Consider the following 25,785-nt stretch of genomic DNA (forward strand, 5'->3'; position numbering starts at 1 on the left):
TCTCTCTAACGAACGGTATATCAAAACATTACAATTCAATGGCAAGTTCATTCTTACATGTTCTACATTTGAGCTGCTTTTGAACCTACAAAAGTTCAATTCAAAACATTATTGGCATTGTTGAGTTTGATTATCATAATAGCAGGCCACAACTGATGGTTTGGTTAGCTAAACTGGTAAGTCTCTGTTTGGTTACCAAGACAACTATTGTAGCTATCTATACTGAACAAAAACATGCAACAATTTCAAAGATTTTACTGAGTTACAGTTCATTTTAGGAAATCATTAGGTCCTAATCTATGGATTTCACATGACTGGGAATACAGATATGAATCTGTTGGTCACAGATGCCATAAAAAAAGTGGGCCTCACAATGGGCCTCAGGATGTCATCATGGTATTTCTTTACATTGAAATTGCCATCGATAAAATGCACTTGTGTTCGTTGTCTGTAGCTTATGCCTGCGCATACCATAACCCTACCTGCACTCGTTTCACTGCAAACCGCTCGCCCACACAAAGGCATACAGATGGACTGCATTAGGCCAGATGGAGATACTGACAAATTCTCTAAAAAGACTTTGGAGGCGGCTTATGGTAGAGAAATTAACATAAAATGATCTTGCAGCAGCTCTGGTGAACATTACTGCAGTCAGCTTGTCAAGTGCACGCTCCCTCAAAACATGAGATATCTGTGACATTGTGTTGTGTGACAAAACTGACCTTTTATTCTCCCCAGCACCTGTGTAATGATCATGCTGTTTAATCAACAAGGCCAACTCAATCTACAAGTATGTCACCGGTAACTGAGTGCAAGCTGCAGGTAAGTGGAGAGCATTGCTCAATATTTATCCAGAAGACACATGCTTCTTAGCTTTCCTGATACCATCAGGGTGTTCTTGGAAAAATTATTCATGTTTTACAAGTTTAACATTGTTATTGCAAGTCATTTTGCAGTACTCACACATAAGTGCTACTTGTTTGATTGTCTGTGTGTCTGTCTGCCTTTGTGGTCTTCAGGCCTTCTGAAACAGTTGGATGCTGAAGGTGACCAGTTTGTTGTGGGGGCTAACATGAACGATACTCCATACTGTCTGACAAGTAGTGCCACAGTTGGCTACAAGGGTCCAGGCTCACCCCTTCCATGGACAGGATTGCCAGGAGCTGTGAAGTACTACAGCTGCGGACGCTTTGGGTGCTGGGCAGTCAACAAGAATGATGATATCTTCTTAATGAGTGTAAGATCTGGGAAAGAGTGTGAGAGCTGGAGTAGAGTAGTAGAGGATGAAGAGTGTCAGTTATTTTAAAACTGTTTCATATTATAACTGTTGAAATTGTCCTAAAACCCTGATTGTATCATTTTGTTTCCAGCTGAATCAAGACTGCCAAAACAAGGGGTGGAGTCACATTGATGGCAAGCTTTCCATGATTGAGGTGGCAACTGATGGTAGTGTCTTTGGGGTCAACTCTGCGGGTAGTGTTTATACCAGGTAAGGTTGCTACTGAACTATGTGTATAGTTCCACCCTTTCCCCCTCAACATTATTAACTTGAATATGACTTGTAATAAGAACTTACAATAATAATGATATACCTTTATGAATAACTCTGATCCTTACTGTTGTCATGACGTTGCCCTCTTTGGATACAGCGAGCACTATTCCCCCCCTCCCTCTGCAACAGCCTTTTTCTATGCACCATCCCCCTACCTCTGTCTCCCACACCCAGGCTGCTGTGGTCAGAAGAGGTCGTAAATTCCTAGAGAAGATCCTGCCTCATGGCCAGACAGTATAGAGAGAGTGAGTTTTCATAGAGAGAACAAAGGAATTTCTTCCACCTCACAGAACTTGACAACCGAACAATATTCAGGTTCTGGAGAAGGTATAAAAGATCGGTGAAGAATCCAGCTACGAACTGGTCCGTTTGGTTCAATTTTGTGAAATTCATGAGAAACAATACAGCCACATTACCATAACCATGTTTATAGAAGAGTCTCAGGTATGAGACTTACATCTAATGGTTGTATAAAATGAATGAATAAGGATGAAGCTATTTGTGAGGTGATGGGATGCTATGTAATGATGTTAATGTGAGAGAATTGTATTTCTGTTTAAAGTTTCACTAAGTCATTGGCACGCCCCTAGGGGCACAGACAGGACCTGGCGTCATGAGACAGCCTTTTCGATGTTCCGAATAAAATCCCCACCTGGGTTTTCCCACTTCAGACCAGCTTACCTCGATAACGAGAGGGCCAAGGTTTGAGAGGAGACCAGCTTACCTCGATAATGAGATGGCTAAAGGTTGCAGACCCTGCATTTCTCTTGCTGAATCTTTTAACCATCCCATGTGGTTATACTCTTAGACTATTGATACCGACAGAATTAGAACAAGTCTTTGGTACTAATTACTAGTCTGCAGCTAGGAATTCGGTATCATTGAACGGGAAGACCGACAACCGCCGAAACACCTATCCTATAACGACATGAATGAATGTCACTCTGAACTATCCATTCTAACCACGACAGAGAGCGAGAGAGGGCGGACAGACTCTTCAACAGAAACGAACGTTTCAACAGAGATCCCGACGACACACTGAGCATAAATATATATATTGATTGCAATTGTGCCCGAATGAGTGAGCGTTCATGTGCAAAGGATTAGCATTTCAATTGTTATAATATTCAACTCTGTAGTGTCTCCTCAGCTGACCCCCCACTCCCCGTTTGTCTAACAAGCCGCCATGCCGGTTTAGCCCACTAGGGCACATTCCTCTATCATTTCTTTGTAACCATATCTACTGTTTGTTATGCATTTCTGTGAATTACTTAGTTAGTAAATAAATGATTTTAAGACAATTGATGTATGGATGACTCATAGTGAAGACTGGGTTCGTGCAGATAACCAACAATTTACGACGTTTGGAATGAGACTAACGCGAGGTAAATAATAATTAATTAATTCGAAGGCTAATTGATCACATATTAAAATATCTGAAAGTTATATTAGGAAAATTATAACTTTGTAATCTGAATATTTTCCTTGGTGCCCCGATTTCCTAGTTAATTACAGTTACATGATGAATCAGGTTAATCGCGTAATAATAATTACAGAGAGTTATTTGATAAATAAGTCTTCAGTTTTAATGATGCCAAAGACACGACTCTGTACATGCTTTGTGAGTGTCACGAATGTCGTTGTAATGATGGTCGGACCAAGATGCAGCGTGGGATAGGTTAATCATAATTTTATTTATGATAACCGGCAACAAAACAATAAAGAGTAACCATAAATATGATCCCCAATCAGAGACGACGATAGACAGCTGCCTCTGATTGGGAACCATACCAGGCCAACATAGAAATACAAAAAACTAGAGTACCCACCCTAGTCACACCCTGACCTAACCAAAATAGAGAATAAAAAGGCTCTCTAAGGTCAGGGCGTGACAGTGAAGCTCTTTAAAGAAACATTTAAATAGATACATAAATAAAATCTGTCAAATTAAATCAGATCTAAACATATAACAGACTTATAAAGAAATGTATAGACAGTGTAAGGTAAAATATGTAAAAGTTGAATGTCACAGACAGCAGTCACATGTAGCTAGACAACAGTCACATGTAGCTAGACAAATGTAACCTCTCTCAAATTTATACATAGAGCTATGAATGCACAGACAGACAAATGTATTTTTTATTTTTCTTTGAAACATGTTTATTAAAGCTGTACATTGTTTGTTTACAATAACATTGTTTACAAACAATTTAGTAAAAATGTACATTTTAGCTTCTGATGCGGTTGTATTAAGCCCAAGAGGCAGAAGTTATATTCTTCAAAAATCAATGGCTATATACAATTATTAAAGTCCGAAAATGTATGTACTTAAAAAAAGGATAAGCTTTAAACCGTGAACCCCAACCCTTTCTTCAACACAGAGACGGCATCACAGCCAGTAAACCAGAGGGCACCGGATGGAGCAATATCCCAATGGGCATGCTCATGGGCCACGTGACCTACGACCTGGGCCGTCTTTGGGTCGTCTCCAAGTCTGTACAGTACTTTATCTCTATCAATAGTAATCACTGATCTTACTGACATTTTTTTTAAATCATACATTTTTTGATCACTTCTTGATTAACACTTCAATAGATCTTTGCCATGGAGGCTATTAGATCATAATGTAAACTTGGGCAAGGTCATGTTGGTCACAATCCACATGTTTTGCTGTGCTTCAGAGGTCATCAATAGGGTTGAATGTAATCCTTCTCATTGCTTATTATCTTATGATATAATAATTTCCCGCAAAAATAAATCATTCAGTTTTAAACTTGTAATTTTTGTATAATCTTATTGAACAGGGGGAAGTTTAGGTTGCTCTGCCAGTGTTAATTTTAGCATGTAAATCTTGATGGGGCAAACTCAACCAATTTCTTTTTATACATGCCAGCAAAGCCCCTACACAACACAACATTAAAAAATACATTAATTGCACTATAAGGGTGAGAAACGGTGCCCACAAACTGTTAGGGCCTACATAAAGCTGTCCCAACAGCGGAGCTTTCCTTTCAGCACCATGGAGTATTTCCTTACCACCACTAGAGTTGGCTCTCAGCAGAGCCTGGCAACCTGGTCTCAGAGCATTCCGTATTATTCAGTATGTAAATTTACTTTTTAGTCATTTAGCAGACGCTCTTATCCAGAGCCACTTACAGTAGTGAATGCATACACTTCATACATTTTTTTTTTCTTCCCGTACTGGTCCCCCGTGGGAATCGAACCCACAACCCTGGCGTTGCAAACACTATGCTCTACCAACTGAGCCACACGGCACCATGAATCTAAACAGTCCATTTAGTATGACATGTTGCATTTCGTATGGTATGTATTCATTTGTGGATGTCCATCAGCCATCTCGTATGATATATTACAGATTACAATTGGTATTATGTTATGAATTTGCAACGCGTACAATATGTTACGAATTCTGGCTAGGTGGCTAACGTTAGATAGATGGCTAATGTTAGCGAGGCTAGGTTAGGGGTTAAGTTTAGGAGTTAGGTTAAAGGTTAGGAGAAGGGTTATGCTAAGTAGTTGCAAAGTAGCTAAACAGTAGTAAGTAGTTCAATTTGCCAATTCGCTAAAATGCTAAAGTAATCCGTGATGAGATTTGAACTAGCAACCTTTGGTTTTCTAGATGCTCCCTTTATACGCCCACACATCCACCCCGACTTAAGTAACCATCTGTCTTGTCTAACAATACCAAACCTAACATATCATACAAATTGTTGAGTCCTGGACATATGTTTATGAGACCAGGCTAAGCATCGTCTGGCAGCGAAACAGTTTATTCAACTTCTTTTACTGCATTTAAAAAAAACGTAGCTGATATGGCTGACTTAAATAAATATGGTTTCTAGTGACTCCTTGTAGATTTGTGTAACTCGATAAGAACCACATTCTCCTTCAATAATAACAAATGCTGACATTAATCTAGACTTTTGAATCATACACAAACATTATTACATTTCTGTTCAGTAAATTCATGTTTGTTCTGGTCATTAACACTTATCTTTAAGTATAAGCAAGTGCAAGCAAACGAGCTGCGATGAGGTAGGCCTATTCCTTAAGCACTTTCAAAACGGACACAGACAGAAATTCAGATAGATGTTAGTTCAGATAAATTCAGCAAGATGTTGAGGCCTTAAAGAAGAGGCCTCAACATTTAATTTAAGTCACCACAGAGAGAGAGAGCGAGAGAGAGAGAGATGCGGTTAGCCTACCATTTTAAGTATTTTAATAGGCCTATAAGGTCTAAAAAGAAAGGAAAATACAATAATGAGGATCCACCTTTATAGACAATATACAGACACATTGCACAAACAAAACAACCCTTGCAATATCAACTGGAATTACATAGGTCTATTACTGAACTTTTTGTTGAAAACAATATTTGAATGGGAAGAGACTGTCACTGGCAAACATGGTTAAAGACCCAACAACATTATATAGTATCCCCTCCTCGTGGAGAAAAGCACATTAACTTATTATAAGACACAAAGTATGCAAAACAATGAAAAGCATCATTCCAACATTACCTAAAATTATGAATAAGATACTAATGAGTATTCAGACCCCTTGACTTTTTCCACATTTTGTTATGTTACAGCCTTATTTTAAAATGGATTAAATTGTTTTTTTTATCCTTATCTATCTACACACAATACCCCATAATGACAAAGCAAAAACAGGTTTTTAGAATTATTTGCAAACGGAAATATCACAATTACATAGTATTCAGACCCTTTACTCAGTACTTTGTTGATGCACCTTAGGCAGCGAATACAGCCTCGAGTCTTTTTGGGTATGACTCGACAAGCTTGGCTCACCTTTTTTTGGGGAGTTTCTCCCATACTTCTCTTTAGAGCCTCTCAAGCCCTGTCAGGTTGGATGGGGAGCGTCACTGCACAGCTATTTTCATGTGTCTCCAGAGATGTTCGATCGGGTTCAAGTCCAGGAACTGGCTGGGCCACTCAAGGACATTCAGAGGCTTGTCCCAAAGCCACTCCAGCGCTATCTTGGCTGTGTGCTTAGGGTCGTTGTCCTGTTGGAAGGTGAAGCTGGGCCCCAGTCGGAGGTCCTGAGCGCTCTGGAGCAGGTTTTCATCAAGGATCTCTCTGTACTTTCCTTTGTTCATCTTTCCTTTGATCCTGACTAGTCTCCAAGTCCCTGCCGCTGAAAATCATCCTCACAGCATGATGCTGCCACCACCATGCTTCACCATATGGATGGTGCCTAGGTTTCCTCCAGATGTGACGCTTGGCATTCAATCTTGGTTTCATCAGACCAGAGAATCTTGTTTCTCATGTTTTGAGATTCCTTTAGGGGCCTTTTGGCAAACTCCAAGCGGGCTGTCATGTGCCTTTTACTGAGGAGTGGCTTCCGTCTGGCCACTCTACCACAAAGACCTGATTGGTGGAATGCTGTTCTCCCATCTCCACAGAGGAACTCGGGTTCTTGGTCACCTCCCTGACCAAGGCCCTTCTCCGATTGCTCAGTTTGGCTGGGTGGCAAGCTCTAGGAATAGTCTTGGTGGTTCCAAACTTCTTCCATTTAAGAATGATGGAGGCTATTGTGTTCTTGGGGACCATCAAAGCTGCAGACATTTTTTGATACCCTTCCCCAGATCTGTGCCTCGACACAATCCTGTCTCGGAGCTCTACGGACAATTCCTTCAACCTCATGGCTTGGTTTTTGCTCTGACATGCACTGTCAACCTTATATAGACATGTGTGTGCCTTTCGAAATCATGTCCAATGAATTGAAAGTACCACAGGTGGACTCCAATCAAGTTGTAGAAACATCTCAAGGATGATCAATGGAAACAGGATTCACCTGAGCTCAATTTTGAGTCTCAAAGAAAAAGGGTCTGAATACTTATGTACACTGCTCAAAAAAATAAAGGGAACACTTAAACAACACAATGTAACTCCAAGTCAATCACACTTCTGTGAAATCAAACTGTCCACTTAGGAAGCAACACTGATTGACAATAAATTTCACATGCTGTTGTGCAAATGGAATAGACAACAGGTGGAAATTATAGGCAATTAGCAAGACACCCCCAATAAAGGAGTGGTTCTGCAGGTTGTGACCACAGACCACTTCTCAGTTCCTATGCTTCCTGGCTGATGTTTTGGTCACTTTTGAATGCTGGCGGTGCTTTCACTCTAGTGGTAGCATGAGACGGAGTCTACAACCCACACAAGTGGCTCAGGTAGTGCAGCTCATCCAGGATGGCAGATCAATGCGAGCTGTGGCAAGAAGGTTTGCTGTGTCTGTCAGCGTAGTGTCCAGAGCATGGAGGCGCTACCAGGAGACAGGCCAGTACATCAGGAGACGTGGAGGAGGCCGTAGGAGGGCAACAACCCAGCAGCAGGACCGCTACCTCCGCCTTTGTGCAAAGAGGAGCAGGAGGAGCACTACCAGAGCCCTGCAAAATGACCTCTAGCAGGCCACAAATGTGCATGTGTCTGTTCAAACGGTCAGAAACAGACTCCATGAGGGTGGAATGAGGGTCCGACGTCCACAGGTGGGGGTTGTGCTTACAGCCCAACACCGTGCAGGACGTTTGGCATTTGCCAGAGAACACCAAGATTGGCAAATTCGCCACTGGCGCCCTGTGCTCTTCACAGATGAAAGCAGGTTCACACTGAGCACATGTGACAAACGTGACAGTGTCTGGAGACGCCGTGGAGAACATTCTGCTGCCTGCAACATCCTCCAGCATGACCGGTTTGGCGGTGGGTCAGTCATGGTGTGGGGTGGCATTTCTTTGGGGGGCCGCACAGCCCTCCCTGTGCTCGCCAGAGGTAGCCTGACTGCCATTAGGTACCGAGATGAGATCCTCAGACCCCTTGTGAGACCATATGCTGGTGCGGTTGGCCCTGGGTTCCTCCTAATGCAAGACAATGCTAGACCTCATGTGGCTGGAGTGTGTCAGCAGTTCCTGCAAGAGGAAGGCATTGATGCTATGGACTGGCCCGCCCGTTCCCCAGACCTGAATCCAATTGAGCACATCTGGGACATCATGTCTCGCTCCATCCACCAACGCCACGTTGCACCACAGACTGTCCAGGAGTTGGCGGATGCTTTAGTCCAGGTCTGGGAGGAGATCCCTCAGGAGACCATCCGCCACCTCATCAGGAGCATGCCCAGGCGTTGTAGGGAGGTCATACAGGCACGTGGAGGCCACACATGCTACTGAGCCTCATTTTGACTTGTTTTAAGGACATTACATCAAAGTTGGATCAGCCTGTAGTGTGGTTTTCCACTTTAATTTTGAGTGTGACTGCAAATCCAGACCTCCATGGGTTGATAAATTGAATTTTCATTGATTATTTTTGTGTGATTTTGTTGTCAGCACATTCAACTATGTAAAGAAAAAAGTATTTAATAAGATTATTTCATTCATTCAGATCTAGGACGTGTTATTTTAGTGTTCCCTTTATTTTTTAGAGCGGTGTATATAAGGTATTTCTGTTTTTTTATTTTTAATACATTTGCAAACATTTCTAAAAACCTGTTATCGCTTCGTCATTATGGGGTATTGTTTATAGATTGATGATTTTTACATACATCTATTTTAGAATAAGGCTGTAACGTAAAAAAATGTGGATAAAGGGAAGTGGTCTAATAAATGGTTTCTGATAATGGGCCTCTGTACACCTACGTAGATATTCCAAAAGTAATCTGCTGTTTCCAGCTACAATAGTCATTTACAACATTAACAATGTCTACACTGTATTTCTGATCAATTTGGTGTTATTTTAATGGACAAAAAAAATTCATTTTCTTTCAAAAACAAGGACATTTCTAAGTGACCCCAAACTTTTGAACAGTAGTGTACATATTTGTTATGTTGATTTAAATAAAGCATTTGACAACACCTTTCACACAGTCTGCTCTATTAAAGTTGGGTAAATGTGTAATTTATTATACTGAACAAAAATATGACTGCAACATGTAAAGTGTTGGTCCTATGTTTCATGAGCTGAAATAAAAGATCCCAGAAATGTTCCATAAGCACAAAAAGTTAATTTCTCTCAATTTCTGTGCACAAATTTGTTTGCATCCCTGTTAGTGAGCATTTCTACTTTGCCAAGATAATCCATCCACTTGACAGGTGTGGCATATCAAGAAGCTGATTAAACAGCATGATCATTACACAGGTGCACCTTGTGCTAGGGACAATAAAAGGCCACTCTGAAATGTGCAGTTTTCTCACAAACACAATGCCACAGATGTCTCAAGTTTTATGGGAGCATGCAATTGGCATGCTGACTGCAGGAATGTCCACCAGAGCTGTTGCCAGATAATGTAATGTTAATTTCCCTACCATAAGCCTCCTCCAACATCGTTTTGGCAGGACCACGTATATGGTGTTGTGTAGGGCGAGCGGTTTGCTGATGTCAACGTTGTGAACATAGTGCCTCATGGTGGCATGGGCTTATAGTATGGGCAGGCATAAAGTACGGACAACTAACAGAGATATCGTGACAAGCTCCTGAGGCCCATTGCCGTGTGATTCATCACCTCATGTTTCAGCATGATAAAGTCGCAAGGATCTGTACACAATTCCTGGAAGCTAAAAATGTCCCAGTTCTTCCATGGCCTGCATACTCACCAGACATGTCACCAGTTGAGCATGTTTGGAATGCTCTCGAGCAATGTGCATGACAGTGTGTTCCAGTTCCCAACAATATCCAGCACCTTTGCACAGCCATTGAAGAGGAGTGGGACAACATTCCACAGGCCACAATCAACAGCCTGATCAACACAATGCGAAGGAGATGTGTCACGCTGCTTGATGCAAATGTTGGTCACACCAGATACTGACTGGCTTTCTGATCCCGCAGCTATCTTTTTTAAAGGTATCTGTGACCAACAGATGCATATCTGTATTCCCAGTCATGTGAAAAATATATAGATTTGGGACTGATTTCCTTACGAAAATATTAATGCAACACGCAACCATTTCAAATATTTTACTCAGTTATAGATTCAGTTACAGAATATTTGAAATGGTTGCGTGTTGCATTAATATTTTTGTTCAGTATATTAACAGACGACTAGTTGCCAACAATACAAACATGGTCTACAAATGGTTTCCACAACATATTGCTAGGCAAATAGGCAAATTGCTAATTTACGTAAGCCTTCATTTTACAGCCCGGTTATTACTAGGCAATAACTAGGTAAATACTTAGTAACAAAAAAGAATTGTTGCTAACTATTTAGTCCCCACGTATTTACTTGGTAGCAAACAAGTAAGGACTACAGTTGAAGTCGGAAGTTTACATACACCTTAGCCAAATACATTTAAACTCAGTTTTTCACAATTCCTGACATTTAATCCTTGTAAAAATGTCCTGTCCTAGGTCAGTTAGGATCACCACTTTATTTTAAGAATGTGAAATGTCAGAATTTCAGTAGAGAGAATGATTTATTTCAACTTTATTTCTTTCATCACATTCCCAGTGGGTCATAAGTTTACATACACTCAATTAGTATTTGGTAGCATTGCCTTTAAATTGTTTATCTTGGGTCAAAAGTTTTGGGTAGCCTTCCACAAGCTTCCCACAAAAAGTTGGGTGAATTTTGGCCCATTCCTCCTGACAGAGCTGAAGTAACTGAGTCAGGTTTGTAGGCCTCCTTGCTCGCACACACTTTTTCAGTTCTGCCCACACATTTTCTATGGGATTGAGGTCAGTGCTTTATGGTGGCCACTCTAATACCTTGACTTTGTTGTCCTTAAGTCATTTTGCCACAACTTTGGAAGTATTCTTGGGGTCATTGTCCATTTGGAAGACCAATTTGCGACCAAGCTTTAACTTCCTGACTGATGTCTTGAGATGTTGCTTCAATATATCCATGTAATTTTCCTCCTCATGATGCCATCTATATTGTGAAGTGCACCAGTCCCTCCTGCAGCAAAGCACCCCCACAACATGATGCTGCCACCCCCGTGCTTCACGGTTGGGATGGTGTTCTTCGACTTGCAAGCCTCCTGTCACGACTTCCGCCGAAGTCGGCTCCTCTCCTTGTTCGGACGGTGTTTGGCGGTCGACATCACCGGCTTTCTAGCCATCGCCGCTCCATTTTTCATGTATCCATTTGTTTTGTCTTGTTCCCTGCACACCTGGTTTTCATTCCCCAATCAATCTACATGTATTTATTCCTCTGTTCCCCATGTCTTTGTGAAAGATTGTTTGTGTTACCTGTTTATTGTTGACGCACCAGACTGGTTTGTTTCTTCCATGGTATTTTCACGAAGATGTTTATTGTTAAACATAATTCTTGTGACTGTTTTGCGCGTTTTGCACCTTTGCCTCAATAAAGTGTGCACCTGTTCACAAATCTCTGCTCTCCTGCACCTGACTTCGCTACCAGTACGCACACACCTGACACCTCCCCCTTTTTCCTTCAAACATAACGGTGGTCATTATGGCCAAACAGTTCTATTTTAGTTTCATCAGACCAGAGGTCATTTCAAATCAAATCAAAGTGTATTTGTCACGTGCGCCAAATACAACAGGTAGACCTTACAGTGAAATGCTTACTTACAGGCTCTAACCAATAGTGCAAAAAAGGTAGTAGGTGAACAATAAGTAAGTAAAGAAATAAAAACAACAGTAAAAAGACAGGGAAAATAACAGTAGCGAGGCTATATACAGTAGCGAGGCTATAAAAGTAGCGAGGCTACATACAGACACCGGTTAGTCAGGCTGATTGAGGTAGTATGTACATGTAGATATGGTTAAAGTGACTGTGCATATATGATGAACAGAGAGTACCAGCAGCGTAAAAGAGGGGTTGGGGTGGGGTCACAATGCAAATAGTCCGGGTGGCCATTTGATTACCTGTTCAGGAGTCTTATGGCTTGGGGGTAAAAACTGTTGAGAAGCCTTTTTGGCCTAGACTTGGCACTCTGGTACCGCTTGCCATGTGGTAGTAGAGAGAACAGTCTATGACTGGGGTGGCTGTGGTCTTTGACAATTTTTAGGGCCTTCCTCTGACACCGCCTGGTGTAGAGGTCCTGGATGGCAGGCAGCTTAGCCCCAGTGATGTACAGGCCGTACGCACTACCCTCTGTAGTGCCTTGCGGTCGGAGGCCGAGCAATTGCCGTACCAGGTAGTGATGCAACCAGTCAGGATGCTCTCGACGTTGCAGCTGTAGAACCTTTTGAGGATCTCAGGACCCATGCTAAATCTTTTTAGTTTCCTGAGGGGGAATAGGCTTTGTCGTGCCCTCTTCACGACTGTCTTGATGTGTTTGAACCATTCAAGTTTGTTGGTGATGTGGACACCAAGGAACTTGAAGCTCTCAACCTGCTCCACAACACCCCCATCGATGAGAATGGGGGGGTGGTCGGAAGTCTTGGTTACTTTGAGGGATAGGTTGTTATTCTGGCACCACCCGGCCAGGTCTCTGACCTCCTCCCTATAGGATGTCTCGTCGTTGTCAGTGATCAGGCCTACCACTGATGTGACATCTGCAAACTTAATGATGGTGTTGGAGTCGTGCCTCGCCATGCAGTCATGGGTGAACAGGGAGTACAGGAGGGGACTGAACATGCACCCCTGGGGGGCTCCAGTGTTGAGGATCAGCGTGGCAGATGTGTTGCTACCTACCCTCACCACCTTGGGACAGCCCGTCTAGAAGTCCAGGTTCCAGTTGCAGAGGGATGTGTTTAGTCCCAGGATCCTTAGCTTTGCGATGAGCTATGATGGTACTATGGTGTTGAATGCTGAGCGGTAGTCAATGAATAGCATTCTCACATAGGTGTTCCTTTTGTCCAGGTGGGAAAGGGCACTGTGGAGTGCAATAGAGATTGCATCATCTGCGGATCTGTTTGGGCGGTATGCAAATTGGAATGGGTATAGGGTTTCTGGGATAATGGTGTTGATGTGAGCCATGACCAGCCTTTCAAAGCACTTCCTGGCTACGGACGTGAGTGCTACGGGTCTGTAGTAATTTAGGCAGGCTGCCTTCGTGTTCTTGGGCACAGGGACAATGGCGGTCTGCTTGAAACATGTTGGTATTACAGACTCAATCAGGGACATGTTGAAAATGTCAGTGAAGACACCTGCCAGTTGGTCAGCACATGCCCGGAGCACCCGTCCTGGTAATCCGTCTGGCCCCACAGCCTTGTGAATGTTGACCTGTTTAAAACCTGTTGGGGCTAGGGGGCAGTATTTGCACGGCCGGATAAAAAACGTACCCGATTTAAACTGGTTACTACTCTTGCCCAGTAATGAGAATATGCATATAATTAGTAGATTTGGATAGAAAACACTCTAAAGTTTCTAAAACTGTTTGAATGGTGTCTGTGAGTATAACAGAACTCATATGGCCGGCCAAAACCTGAGAAGATTCCATACAGGAAGTGCCCTGTCTGACAATTTGTTCTCCTTCTGTGGCATCTCTATCAAAAATACAGCATGTCTGCTGTAACGTGACATTTTCTAAGGCTTCCATTGGCTCTCAGAAGGCGCCAGAAAGTGGAATGATGTCTCTGCAGTCTCTGGGCGAAAAACAGCAGGAGTTTTTGTGAGTGGTCAGGTAGGGAACAATGACACTGGAGATGAGCGTCCACGAGAGGACTCCATGTTTTTCTTTCAGTCTTTGAATGAATACAATGTCGCCCGGTTGGAATATTATCGCTATTTTACGAGAAAAATCGCATAACAATATATTTTAAACAGCGTTTGACATGCTTCGAAGTACGGTAATGAAATATTTTGAAAACAATTGTCACGAAATGCCGGCGCACGAACAAAACGGAGCTATTTCAATTTAACTATGGATTATTTGGAACCAAAACAACATTTGTTGTTGAAGTAGAAGTTCTGGGAGTGCATTCTGACGAAGAACAGCAAAGGTAATCCAATTTTTCTTATAGTAAATCTGAGTTTGGTGAGGGCCAAACTTGGTGGGTGTCAAATTAGCTAGCCGTGATGGCTGGGCTATCTACTCAGAATATTGCAAAATGTGCTTTTGCCGAAAGCTATTTTAAAATCTGACACCGCGATTGCATAAAGGAGTTCTGTATCTATACTTCTTTAAATAATTGTTATGTATTCTGTGAATGTTAATCGTGAGTAATTTAGTAAATTCACCGGAAGTTTGCGGTGGGTATGCTAGTTCTGAACATCACATGCTAATGTAAAAAGCTGGTTTTTGATATAAATACGAACTTGATTGAACAAAACATGCATGTATTGTATAACATAATGTCCTAGGAGTGTCATCCGATGAAGATCATCAAAGGTTAGTGCTGCATTTAGCTGTGGTTTTGGTTTTTGCAAGCGTCCCACCTTGCCCAGGGAGGTTAAAGGTCTTACTTCGGCTATGGAGAGTGTGATCACACAGTCGTCCAGAACAGCTGATGCTCTCACGCATGCCTCAGTGTTGCTTGCCTTGAAGCGAGCATAGAAGTAATTTAGCTCGTCTAGTAGGCTCGTGTCACTGGGCAGCTTGCGGCTGTGCTTCCCTTTGTAGTCTGTAATAGTTTGCAAGCCCTGCCACTTAGGACGAGCGTCGAAGCAGGTGGAGTATGATTCCATCTTAGCCCTTTATTGATGCTTTGCCTGTTTGATGGTTCGTCGCAGGGCATAGCAGGATTTCTTATAAACTTCTGGGTTAGAGTCCCACACCTTGAAAGTGGCAGCTCTCCCCACCTCCAGTTGACTCTCCAAAAAGTACGATCTTTGTCCCTATGTGCAGTTGCAAACCATAGTCTGGCTTTTTTCTGACGGTTTTGGAGCAGTGGCTTCTTCCTTGCTGAGCGGCCTTTCAGGTTATGTCGATATAGGACTCGTTTTACTGTGGATATAGATACTTTTGTACCTGTTTCCTCCAGCATCTTCACAAGGTCCTTTGCTGTTGTTCTGGGATTGATTTGCACTTTTCGCACCAAAGTACATTCATCTCTAGGAGACAGAACGCATCTCCTTCCTGAGCGGTATGACGGCTGCGTGGTCCCAAGGTGTTTATACTTGCATACTGTTGTTTGTTCAGATGAACGTGGTACCTTCAGGCGTTTGGGAATTGTTCTGAAGGATGAACCAGACTTGTGGAGGTAAACAACAAAGAAATTCTGAGGTCTTGGCTGATTTCTTTTGATTTTCCCATGATGGCAAGCAAAGAGGCATTGAGTTTGAAGGTAGGCCTTGAAATACATCCACAGGTACACCTTCAATTGACCCAAATTATGTCAATTCGTCTGTCAGGAAGCCATGATATCATTTTCTGGAATTTTCCAAGCTGTTTAAAGGCACAGTCAACTTAGTGTATGTAAACTTCTGACCCACTGGAATTGTGATACAGTGAATTCACAGGTAAACATCCAACTGTACATACTGACTCAGTAAATACAAAGTAATACAATGTAATTATATAGTAGTCATCTTTAGTCCTAAAGGTTAGTATTGAGGACCTTATAAGTACAAGATACTTTTATTTATCTATTACCATGTACTTACTACATGAATAACTTCAAATCAATCATCCTGACTTTGGTATTCTCACATGTTGTTTCTACAGTATGTACTTGTCTGATGGGTTGTAATGCTAGTTGACCCTCTCCTGTACAGCTCTCTGAGGGGTTGTATTGCTAGTTGACCCTCTCCTGTACAGCTGTCTGGGGGGTTGTAATGCTAGTTGACCCTCTCTTGTACAGCTGTCTGGGGGGTTGTAATGCTAGTTGACCCTCTCTTGTACAGCTGTCTGAGGGGTTGTAATGCTAGTTGAACCTCTCCTGTACAGCTGTCTGGGGGGTTGTAATGCTAGTTGACCCTCTCCTATACAGCTGTCTGAGGGGTTGTAATGCTAGTTGACCCTTTCCTATACAGCTGTCTAAGGGGTTGTATTGCTAGTTGACCCTCTCATATACAGCTGTCTGAGGGGTTGTAATGCTAGTTGACCCTCTCCTGTACAGCTGTCTGAGGGGTTGTAATGCTAGTTGACCCTCTCCTGTACAGCTGTCTGGCGGGGTTGTAATGCTAGTTGACCCTATCATGTACAGCTGTCTGGGGGGTTGTAATGCTAGTTGACCCTCTCATGTACAGCTGTCTGGGGGGTTGTAATGCTAGTTGACCCTCTCATGTACAGCTGTCTGGGGGGTTGTAATGCTAGTTGACCCTCTCCTGTACAGCTGTCTGAGGGGTTGTAATGCTAGTTGACCCTCTCCTGTACAGCTGTCTGAGGGGTTGTAATGCTAGTTGACCCTCTCCTGTACAGCTGTCTGAGGGGTTGTATTGCTAGTTGACCCTCTCCTATACAGCTGTCTAAGGGGTTGTAATGCTAGTTGACCCTCTCTTGTACAGCTGTCTGAGGAGTTGTAATGCTAGTTGACCCTCTCCTATACAGCTGTCTGAGGAGTTGTAATGCTAGTTGACCCTCTCTTGTACAGCTGTCTGGGGGGTTGTAATGCTAGTTGACCCTCTCTTGTACAGCTGTCTGAGGAGTTGTAATGCTAGTTGACCCTCTCTTGTACAGCTGTCTGGGGGGTTGTAATGCTAGTTGACCCTCTCCTATACAGCTGTCTGAGGGGTTGTATTGCTAGTTGACCCTCTCCTGTACAGCTGTCTGAGGGGTTGTAATGCTCGTTGACCCTCTCTTGTACAGCTGTCTGGGGGGTTGTAATGCTAGTTGACCCTCTCCTATACAGCTGTCTGAGGGGTTGTAATGCTAGTTGACCCTCTCTTGTACAGCTGTCTGGGGGGTTGTAATGCTAGTTGACCCTCTCCTATACAGCTGTCTGGGGGGTTGTAATGCTAGTTGACCCTCTCCTATACAGCTGTCTGAGGGGTTGTAATGCTAGTTGACCCTCTCCTGTACAGCTGTCTGAGGGGTTGTAATGCTAGTTGACCCTCTCCTATACAGCTGTCTGAGGGGTTGTATTGCTAGTTGACCGTCTCCTGTACAGCTGTCTATGGAGTTGTAACGCTAGTTTTAAAGCTGATCTAAGATCATATTTTACAGTCAAGTTTATCTTTTGAGTCTCACAGCTGTTTGTCACTGGAAAATTTAGACAAAGCTCTCACATGTTGTTACAGTAACCAGACATTTTGTTTGTAAGACTATTTTATTCTAAAATGTATTTCTGTATTTAGTCCATTCATGGTAATACTTTATTTCAGCACTCTATGTTAATATTGTCATTCCTTGATTCACACCATGTCATCGATAGAGTTTTGGGTCATCTCCAAGTCTGGCTTCACCATGTAGTGCACACATTCATAATAATTAGTAGTGGGCAAAAACATCCATAATTCGATATGAGCAAGGCATTTGTGAATCCAATCCTTGTCATAGCTCATCATCTCTCATTATTTCATCATGATCATAGCCCGATCTACCATCAGTGTCCAATAACTAGGCACTCAGTCAATGTTCATAGTTCAATCTTACATGAGGATTCAGCATCCCATAACTAGGCATCAATCAATGTTGAAATAGTTAGGTCGCAGCCACGACATAAATGTAAAATTAAAAAAATGTAACTTAGAAAAAGTCCAGTGAGCTTAGATATGGCTGTACCTAAAATTGGGAAATTGTTGAGCTGGCATGGAATACTCCATCAACCCATTCTAATCAATGTGGAATTTTTAAAAATAATTTGTAAACTTAAATATTGAACTTTGAAACACAAATAGCTGAGTTGATCACACGAGAGTATATTTTGCAGAGACTGCTTGTGTCACGTCCTGACCCTAGTAAGATGTCATTTTCTATAGTAGAGTAGGTCAGGGCGTGACAGAGGGTGTTTTGGGTTTATCTATGTCTATGTTTTAGTTCTAGTTTTTCTATTTCTATGTTGGGGTTGTTTGGGTTGATCTCCAATTGGAGGCAGCTGATCCTCGTTGCCTCTGATTGGAGATCGTATTTAAGTAGGGGTTTTTCTTCCTGGGTTTTGTGGGTAGTGGTTTTCTGTTTAGTGTATGTCACCTGACGGAACTGTTGTCGGTCGTTTTGTTTAAGTATATTCATTAAAAGTAAATATGAGCACTCTACACGCTGCGCCTTGGTCCCCTTTATACGACCCGTGTTACAGCTTGGTGGTTTAAAAAGTCATAGTCAGTAATGTAATAATACTCTTAGCAAAAATGATTATTTTTCATCATTTTTAATTTAAAATATATATAATCTATGAGAATAGAAGTGCATTCGGAAAGTATTCAGACCCAAAACTTTAGAAAACTCTGTTGGTTTAAAATGCATGTCTCATTAACACATTTCCCAGTGTGCTATCACTGAAATAACAGCCAACAATTGTCAATGTTGATATTCTATGTAAGGTTGTGATTCGTTGAAGTTGATAATAGATTGTTTCTTTTTTTTAACATATTTTTTTGGACTATAAATGGAACTAACAGAAATCGTGAAAATGGGTTTGCCCTGGCTACACTAATGAGAATGTTGTATCTCTTTATCTGGTCTGTGGTTAAAGATTTGATAGAACTCACTGTCTTGTCGTGTGTAACGAGTGTCGTGTGTGGAGGACCAAGACGCAACAGGGAAGTGTATACTCATCTTCTCTTTTTAATATAAGAAGGAGAAACAAAAATAAACACGTATACAATTAACAGAAACAACACTAACAGTTCTGTCAGGTGACAAGCACAAAACAGACTACAACTACCCACAATACAAACACACCCCTAATTATAGGACCTTCAATCAGAGGCAACGATAGACAGCTGCCTCCAACTGAAGGCCCCAACACCAATTAACTAAACATAGAAATACAAATGACTAGACAGAACATAGAAATAAACTAACATAGAACAATAACAAAAACCCTTGACTAATAAATCAAATACCCCTCTCTACATGGACACATACACACAACCACCCTGAACCACATAAAACAAATCCCCCCTGCCACGTCCTGACCAAACTAAACACTAACAAATAACACCTTTACAGGTCAGAATGTGACATCGTGCCTGGAGAAATAGTTTTAACATTCCACTCCATTTCAACATGATACTGATATGAGAGATTGACATAATAGAAGAGATAATCCAGATAATCCATTGCAGCAGTAGCAGTTAGCTAGGGGGGCAGCAGCAGTTAGGTAGCAGGCCAGCAGCAGTTAGGTAGCGGGCCAGCAGCAGTTAGGTAGCGGGGCTGCAGCAGTTAGGTAGCATGGCAGCAGCAGTTAGGTAGCGGGGCAGCAGCAGTTAGGTAGCGGGGCAGCAGCAGTTAGGTAGCGGGGCTGCAGCAGTTAGGTAGCGGGGCTACAGCAGTTAGGTAGCATGGCAGTAGCAGTTAGGTAGCGGGCTGCAGCAGTTAGGTAGCGGGGCAGCAGCAGTTAGGTAGCGGGCCAGCAGCTGTTAGGTAGCGGCGCTGCAGCAGTTAGGTAGCATGGCAGCAGCAGTTAGGTAGCGGGGCTGCAGCAGTTAGGTAGCGGGCCAGCAGCTGTTAGGTAGCGGGGCTGCAGCAGTTAGGTAGCGGGCCAGCAGCTGTTAGGTAGCGGCGCTGCAGCGTTTAGGAAGCATGGCAGCAGCTGTTAGGTAGCGGGGCTGCAGCAGTTAGGTAGCGGGCCAGCAGCTGTTAGGTAGCGGGGCTGCAGCAGTTAGGTAGCGGGCCAGCAGCTGTTAGGTAGCGGCGCTGCAGCAGTTAGGTAGCATGGCAGCAGCAGTTAGGTAGCGGCGCTGCAGCAGTTAGGTAGCGGGCCAGCAGCAGTTAGGTAGCGGGGCTGCAGCAGTTAGGTAGCATGGCAGCAGCAGTTAGGTAGCGGGGCAGCAGCAGTTAGGTAGCGGGGCAGCAGCAGTTAGGTAGCGGGGCTGCAGCAGTTAGGTAGCGGGGCTGCAGCAGTTAGGTAGCATGGCAGTAGCAGTTAGGTAGCATGGCAGCAGCAGTTAGGTAGCATGGCAGCAGCAGTTAGGTAGCAGGTCAGTAGCAGTTAGGTAGCGGGCTGCAGCAGTTAGGTAGCGGGGCAGCAGCAGTTAGGTAGCGGGCCAGCAGCTGTTAGGTAGCGGCGCTGCAGCAGTTAGGTAGCATGGCAGCAGCAGTTAGGTAGCGGGGCTGCAGCAGTTAGGTAGCGGGCCAGCAGCTGTTAGGTAGCGGGGCTGCAGCAGTTACGTAGCGGGCCAGCAGCTGTTAGGTAGCGGCGCTGCAGCGGTTAGGTAGCATGGCAGCAGCTGTTAGGTAGCGGGGCTGCAGCAGTTAGGTAGCGGACCAGCAGCTGTTAGGTAGCGGGGCTGCAGCAGTTAGGTAGCGGGCCAGCAGCTGTTAGGTAGCGGCGCTGCAGCAGTTAGGTAGCATGGCAGCAGCAGTTAGGTAGCGGTGCTGCAGCAGTTAGGTAGCGGGGCAGCAGCAGTTAGGTAGCGGGGCTGCAGCAGTTAGGTAGCGGGCCAGCAGCAGTTAGGTAGCGGGCCAGCAGCTGTTAGGTAGCGGGGCTGCAGCAGTTAGGTAGCATGGCAGCAGCAGTTAGGTAGCGGGGCAGCAGCAGTTAGGTAGCGGGCCAGCAGCAGTTAGGTAGCGGGGCTGCAGCAGTTAGGTAGCATGGCAGCAGCAGTTAGGTAGCATGGCAGTAGCAGTTAGGTAGCGTGGCAGCAGCAGTTAGGTAGCATGGCAGCAGCAGTTAGGTAGCAGGGCAGTAGCAGTTAGGTAGCGGGCTGCAGCAGTTAGGTAGCGGGGCAGCAGCAGTTAGGTAGCGGGCCAGCAGCTGTTAGGTAGCGGCGCTGCAGCAGTTAGGTAGCATGGCAGCAGCAGTTAGGTAGCGGGGCTGCAGCAGTTAGGTAGCGGGCCAGCAGCTGTTAGGTAGCGGGGCTGCAGCAGTTAGGTAGCGGGCCAGCAGCTGTTAGGTAGCGGCGCTGCAGCGGTTAGGAAGCATGGCAGCAGCTGTTAGGTAGCGGGGCTGCAGCAGTTAGGTAGCGGGCCAGCAGCTGTTAGGTAGCGGGGCTGCAGCAGTTAGGTAGCGGGCCAGCAGCTGTTAGGTAGCGGCGCTGCAGCAGTTAGGTAGCATGGCAGCAGCAGTTAGGTAGCGGCGCTGCAGCAGTTAGGTAGCGGGCCAGCAGCAGTTAGGTAGCGGGGCTGCAGCAGTTAGGTAGCATGGCAGCAGCAGTTAGGTAGCGGGGCAGCAGCAGTTAGGTAGCGGGGCAGCAGCAGTTAGGTAGCGGGGCTGCAGCAGTTAGGTAGCGGGGCTGCAGCAGTTAGGTAGCATGGCAGTAGCAGTTAGGTAGCATGGCAGCAGCAGTTAGGTAGCATGGCAGCAGCAGTTAGGTAGCAGGTCAGTAGCAGTTAGGTAGCGGGCTGCAGCAGTTAGGTAGCGGGGCAGCAGCAGTTAGGTAGCAGGCCAGCAGCTGTTAGGTAGCGGTGCTGCAGCAGTTAGGTAGCATGGCAGCAGCAGTTAGGTAGCGGGGCTGCAGCAGTTAGGTAGCGGGCCAGCAGCTGTTAGGTAGCGGGGCTGCAGCAGTTAGGTAGGTTGCCAGCAGCTGTTAGGTAGCGGCGCTGCAGCGGTTAGGTAGCATGGCAGCAGCTGTTAGGTAGCGGGGCTGCAGCAGTTAGGTAGCGGACCAGCAGCTGTTAGGTAGCGGGGCTGCAGCAGTTAGGTAGCGGGCCAGCAGCTGTTAGGTAGCGGCGCTGCAGCAGTTAGGTAGCATGGCAGCAGCAGTTAGGTAGCGGTGCTGCAGCAGTTAGGTAGCGGGGCAGCAGCAGTTAGGTAGCGGGGCTGCAGCAGTTAGGTAGCGGGCCAGCAGCAGTTAGGTAGCGGGCCAGCAGCTGTTAGGTAGCGGCGCTGCAGCAGTTAGGTAGCATGGCAGAAGCAGTTAGGTAGCGGCGCTGCAGCAGTTAGGTAGCGGGGCAGCAGCAGTTAGGTAGTGGGCCAGCAGCTGTTAGGTATCATGGCAGCAGCAGTTAGGTAGCAGCGCTGCAGCAGTTAGGTAGCGGGGTAGCAGCAGTTAGGTAGCATGGCAGCAGCAGTTAGGTAGCAGCGCTGCAGCAGTTAGGTAGTGGGCCAGCAGCTGTTAGGTATCATGGCAGCAGCAGTTAGGTAGCAGCGCTGCAGCAGTTAGGTAGCGGGGTAGCAGCAGTTAGGTAGCAGGGCAGCAGCAGATAGGTAGCAGGGCAGCAGCAGTTAGGTAGCATGGCAGCAGCAGTTAGGTAGCATGGCAGCAGCAGTTAGGTAGCAGCGCTGCAGCAGTTAGGTAGCGGGGTAGCAGCAGTTAGGTATCATGGCAGCAGCAGTTAGGTAGCGGCGCTGCAGCAGTTAGGTAGCATGGCAGCAGCAGTTAGGTAGCATGGCAGCAGCAGTTAGGTAGCAGCGCTGCAGCAGTTAGGTATCTGGGTAGCAGCAGTTAAGAAGGGTGGTCTTTCACCTTACCATAAATTGTCTGTCTTTTACTTAACCGTTAGTGAGGAACCAGAAAAGCAGGTCCGGGTCCACCACCCCCCCCCAACAGTATTAACTTGAAAATGACTTGTAATGATAACTAAGAATAATAATGATATACCTTTATGAATAACTCTGGTTCTTACAGTACATGCTTGTTTTGGTAAACAGATAACCACTCTCAAATTCATACAAAGGGCTACACATTTTTTTGGAAATAACATTGTTTAGAAACAATTGAATAAAAGCTTACATTTTGGCTTCTGATGCAGTTGTGTTAAGCTCTAGAGTTATTGGTGATATTCTTATAAAAATCAATAGCTATATAGAATTATTAAAGTCCACAAATGTTTTATAAACTTTGAACGCAAACCCCACCCCTTTCTTCAACACAGAGACGGCATCAGAGCCAGTAAACCAGAGGGCACCGGATGGAGCAATATCCCAATGTACATGCCAATGAAGCACGTGACCTACGACCTGGGCCGTCTTTGGGTCGTCTCCAAGTCTGGCTTCACCATGGTGTGCAAACATTAGCCTCTCCTCTGCATCTGAAGGCCGTTCGGGATCTGACAAGTTCACTTGCTAACTCATTGATCTCTCTGTCTGGAACAATCTCAATTCTCAACATTAATTCACAAGAATCCTTCATTCTAAAACCCATTGCTCTAACTATATTTTTCAGTACTTTATCTCTATCAATAGTAAACACTGATCTTAATGATATAAAGAATTTATCAATGATGTTTTCTTACACAATTTGGCAAGCAATAACGTTATAAAAGTTTATTCTTGATTAACACTTCAATTGAGCTTTGCCATGGCTGCTATTTGATCGTAGTGTAAACTTGGGCACGGTCACGATCCACATGGGTTTTGCTGTGCTTCAGAGGTCATCAATAGGATTGAATGGAGTCCTTGTCATTATCTCATTATATCATATTTTCCCGCAAATAAAGCATTCATTTTGAAACTCATTTCAGTGTGTTTTAAATCATATTGAACAGGGGGATTTAAGGTAGCTCTGCAAAGATCCAGTTAAAGATCTGTTTTGTGAATCTTCTTACTCAGAAGGTTAAATATGACTAGAGTACTACAGTGCTACAGTGTGCAGGAACTGGTGAACCTTTAGGTCCCTGATGCATAGTTTGATTGACAGGTGCCTTATTTATGTAGTGTCAGGTACATATTTGACAACACCTTTTATAGTGTGCTCTATTAAAGATGTGTAACTACCCACTAATCACTACACTACTCTTTGACGGACATGTGTAGTTTATTATTAACAAATGACTAGTTGCCAACAGTACATTGTGAACACTCTTTGTAGACCATATTGCTCTGTAAATAGACGGACTAATCCCCCCCCCAATACTGAACATGTATTAACATGCAGCAGATGGGGACACCTGCATAGAACTTCACAAACACTAAAGGATGAATCTGGGAGATGTCCTGCTGTTCGATGGTCATTTCAATATACCAGAGTTAAAAAGCCTTCACTCTTAGAAAACAAAGGTGCTACAGTATGTAACGCCTTAAAAGTGTTCTTCAAATCAAATGTTATTGGTCACGTACACATGATGTTAATGCAAGTGTAGCAAAATGCTTGTGCTTCTAGTTCCGACAGTGCAGCAAGTCCTGCAGTTGCGGTTGGTGCAGTTGCCGCCCGACAGGATGCTCTCAATTGTGCATCTGTAAAAGTGTGTGAGTGTTTTAGGTGTCAAGACAAATTTCTTCAGCCTCCTGAGGTTGAAGAGGCGCATTTACGCCTTCTTCAGCACACTGTCTGTGTGGGTGGAGCATTTCAGTTTGTCAGTGATGTGTACGCCGAGGAACTTGAATCTTTCCACCTTCTTCACTGTGGTCCCGTCGATGTGGATAGGGGGTTGCTCCCTCTGCTATTTCCTGAAGTCCACGATCATCTCGGTCCAGCCTCCCATCAACTCTTTGATATACAGGTGGAACAGGAAGCCATCATTGCTTTTAAAGCTATGTGCCGGGCTATTAAAGCGCAAAGCCCTGCAATGGGACGATTGAAGTCTGGTGTAAAATCTCAATTTATACTGTAGATCTACAGAGACCATGAGAGCCGCTGCAGCCGTCCTATTGGTCCTCTGTCTCCTGACCATCAGTCACGATAAGTTACCATCATCTGAAACATGCTTGATGAACTTGGAATTGATCAAGATTTTATTGGTGCAATCTACTCATATGTCTTTGACTCTATAGCATGGGACAGTCAGGAGCTAGTGGACATCAAGAATCTGATGCAGATTGATGTAGGACTGGGCAAGTGGTTGCAACGGACACAAGTAAAATGTCCTACTACCCGGTAGGTGATAATTGGGTCTGCCTGTCTGGTTCCCTGAATCATATCACTGTAGGACCAGCAGGGATCTGGGGTATCAACAAGGCAGACTCAATTCACAAGTGTGTGGCCAGTAACTGGGTGCAAGCTGCAGGTAAGTGGAGAGCACTGCTCAATATTTATCCAGAGGACACCTGCTTCTTAGCTTTCCTGATACCATCAGGGTGTTGAAAAAATGATGAATGTTTTACAATTTTAACATGTAAGTCATTTGGCAGAATTCACAGATACGTGCTCCCGTTTGCTTGTCTGTCCGTCTGTCTTTGTTGTCTTCAGGCCTTCTGAAGCAGGTGGATGCTGGAGGTGTTCCATTTATTGTTGGACGATACTCCATACTGTCGGACACGCACAAGGGACCAGACACCCCTTCCATGGACAAGAGCGCCAGGAAGTATGAAGTACTACAGTTGTGGACCCTTTGGCTGCTGGGTAGTCAAGAATGACGATATCTACTTAATGAGTGTAAGATCTGGGAAAGAGTGTGAGAGCTGGAGTAGAGTAGTAGAAGATGA

General features: G+C 44.3%; 1 pseudogene; it reads left to right on the plus strand.

The window, feature by feature from the left end:
• Positions 1-764: 764 nt before the first annotated feature.
• Positions 765-23,879, plus strand: LOC145861338 (fish-egg lectin-like; annotated as a pseudogene).
• Positions 23,880-25,785: the final 1,906 nt, after the last annotated feature.

Source organism: Salmo salar, chromosome 17 (assembly GCF_965601325.2).
Source record: "Salmo salar chromosome 17, fSalSal1, whole genome shotgun sequence".
In the NCBI taxonomy this organism is placed as follows: domain Eukaryota; kingdom Metazoa; phylum Chordata; class Actinopteri; order Salmoniformes; family Salmonidae; genus Salmo; species Salmo salar.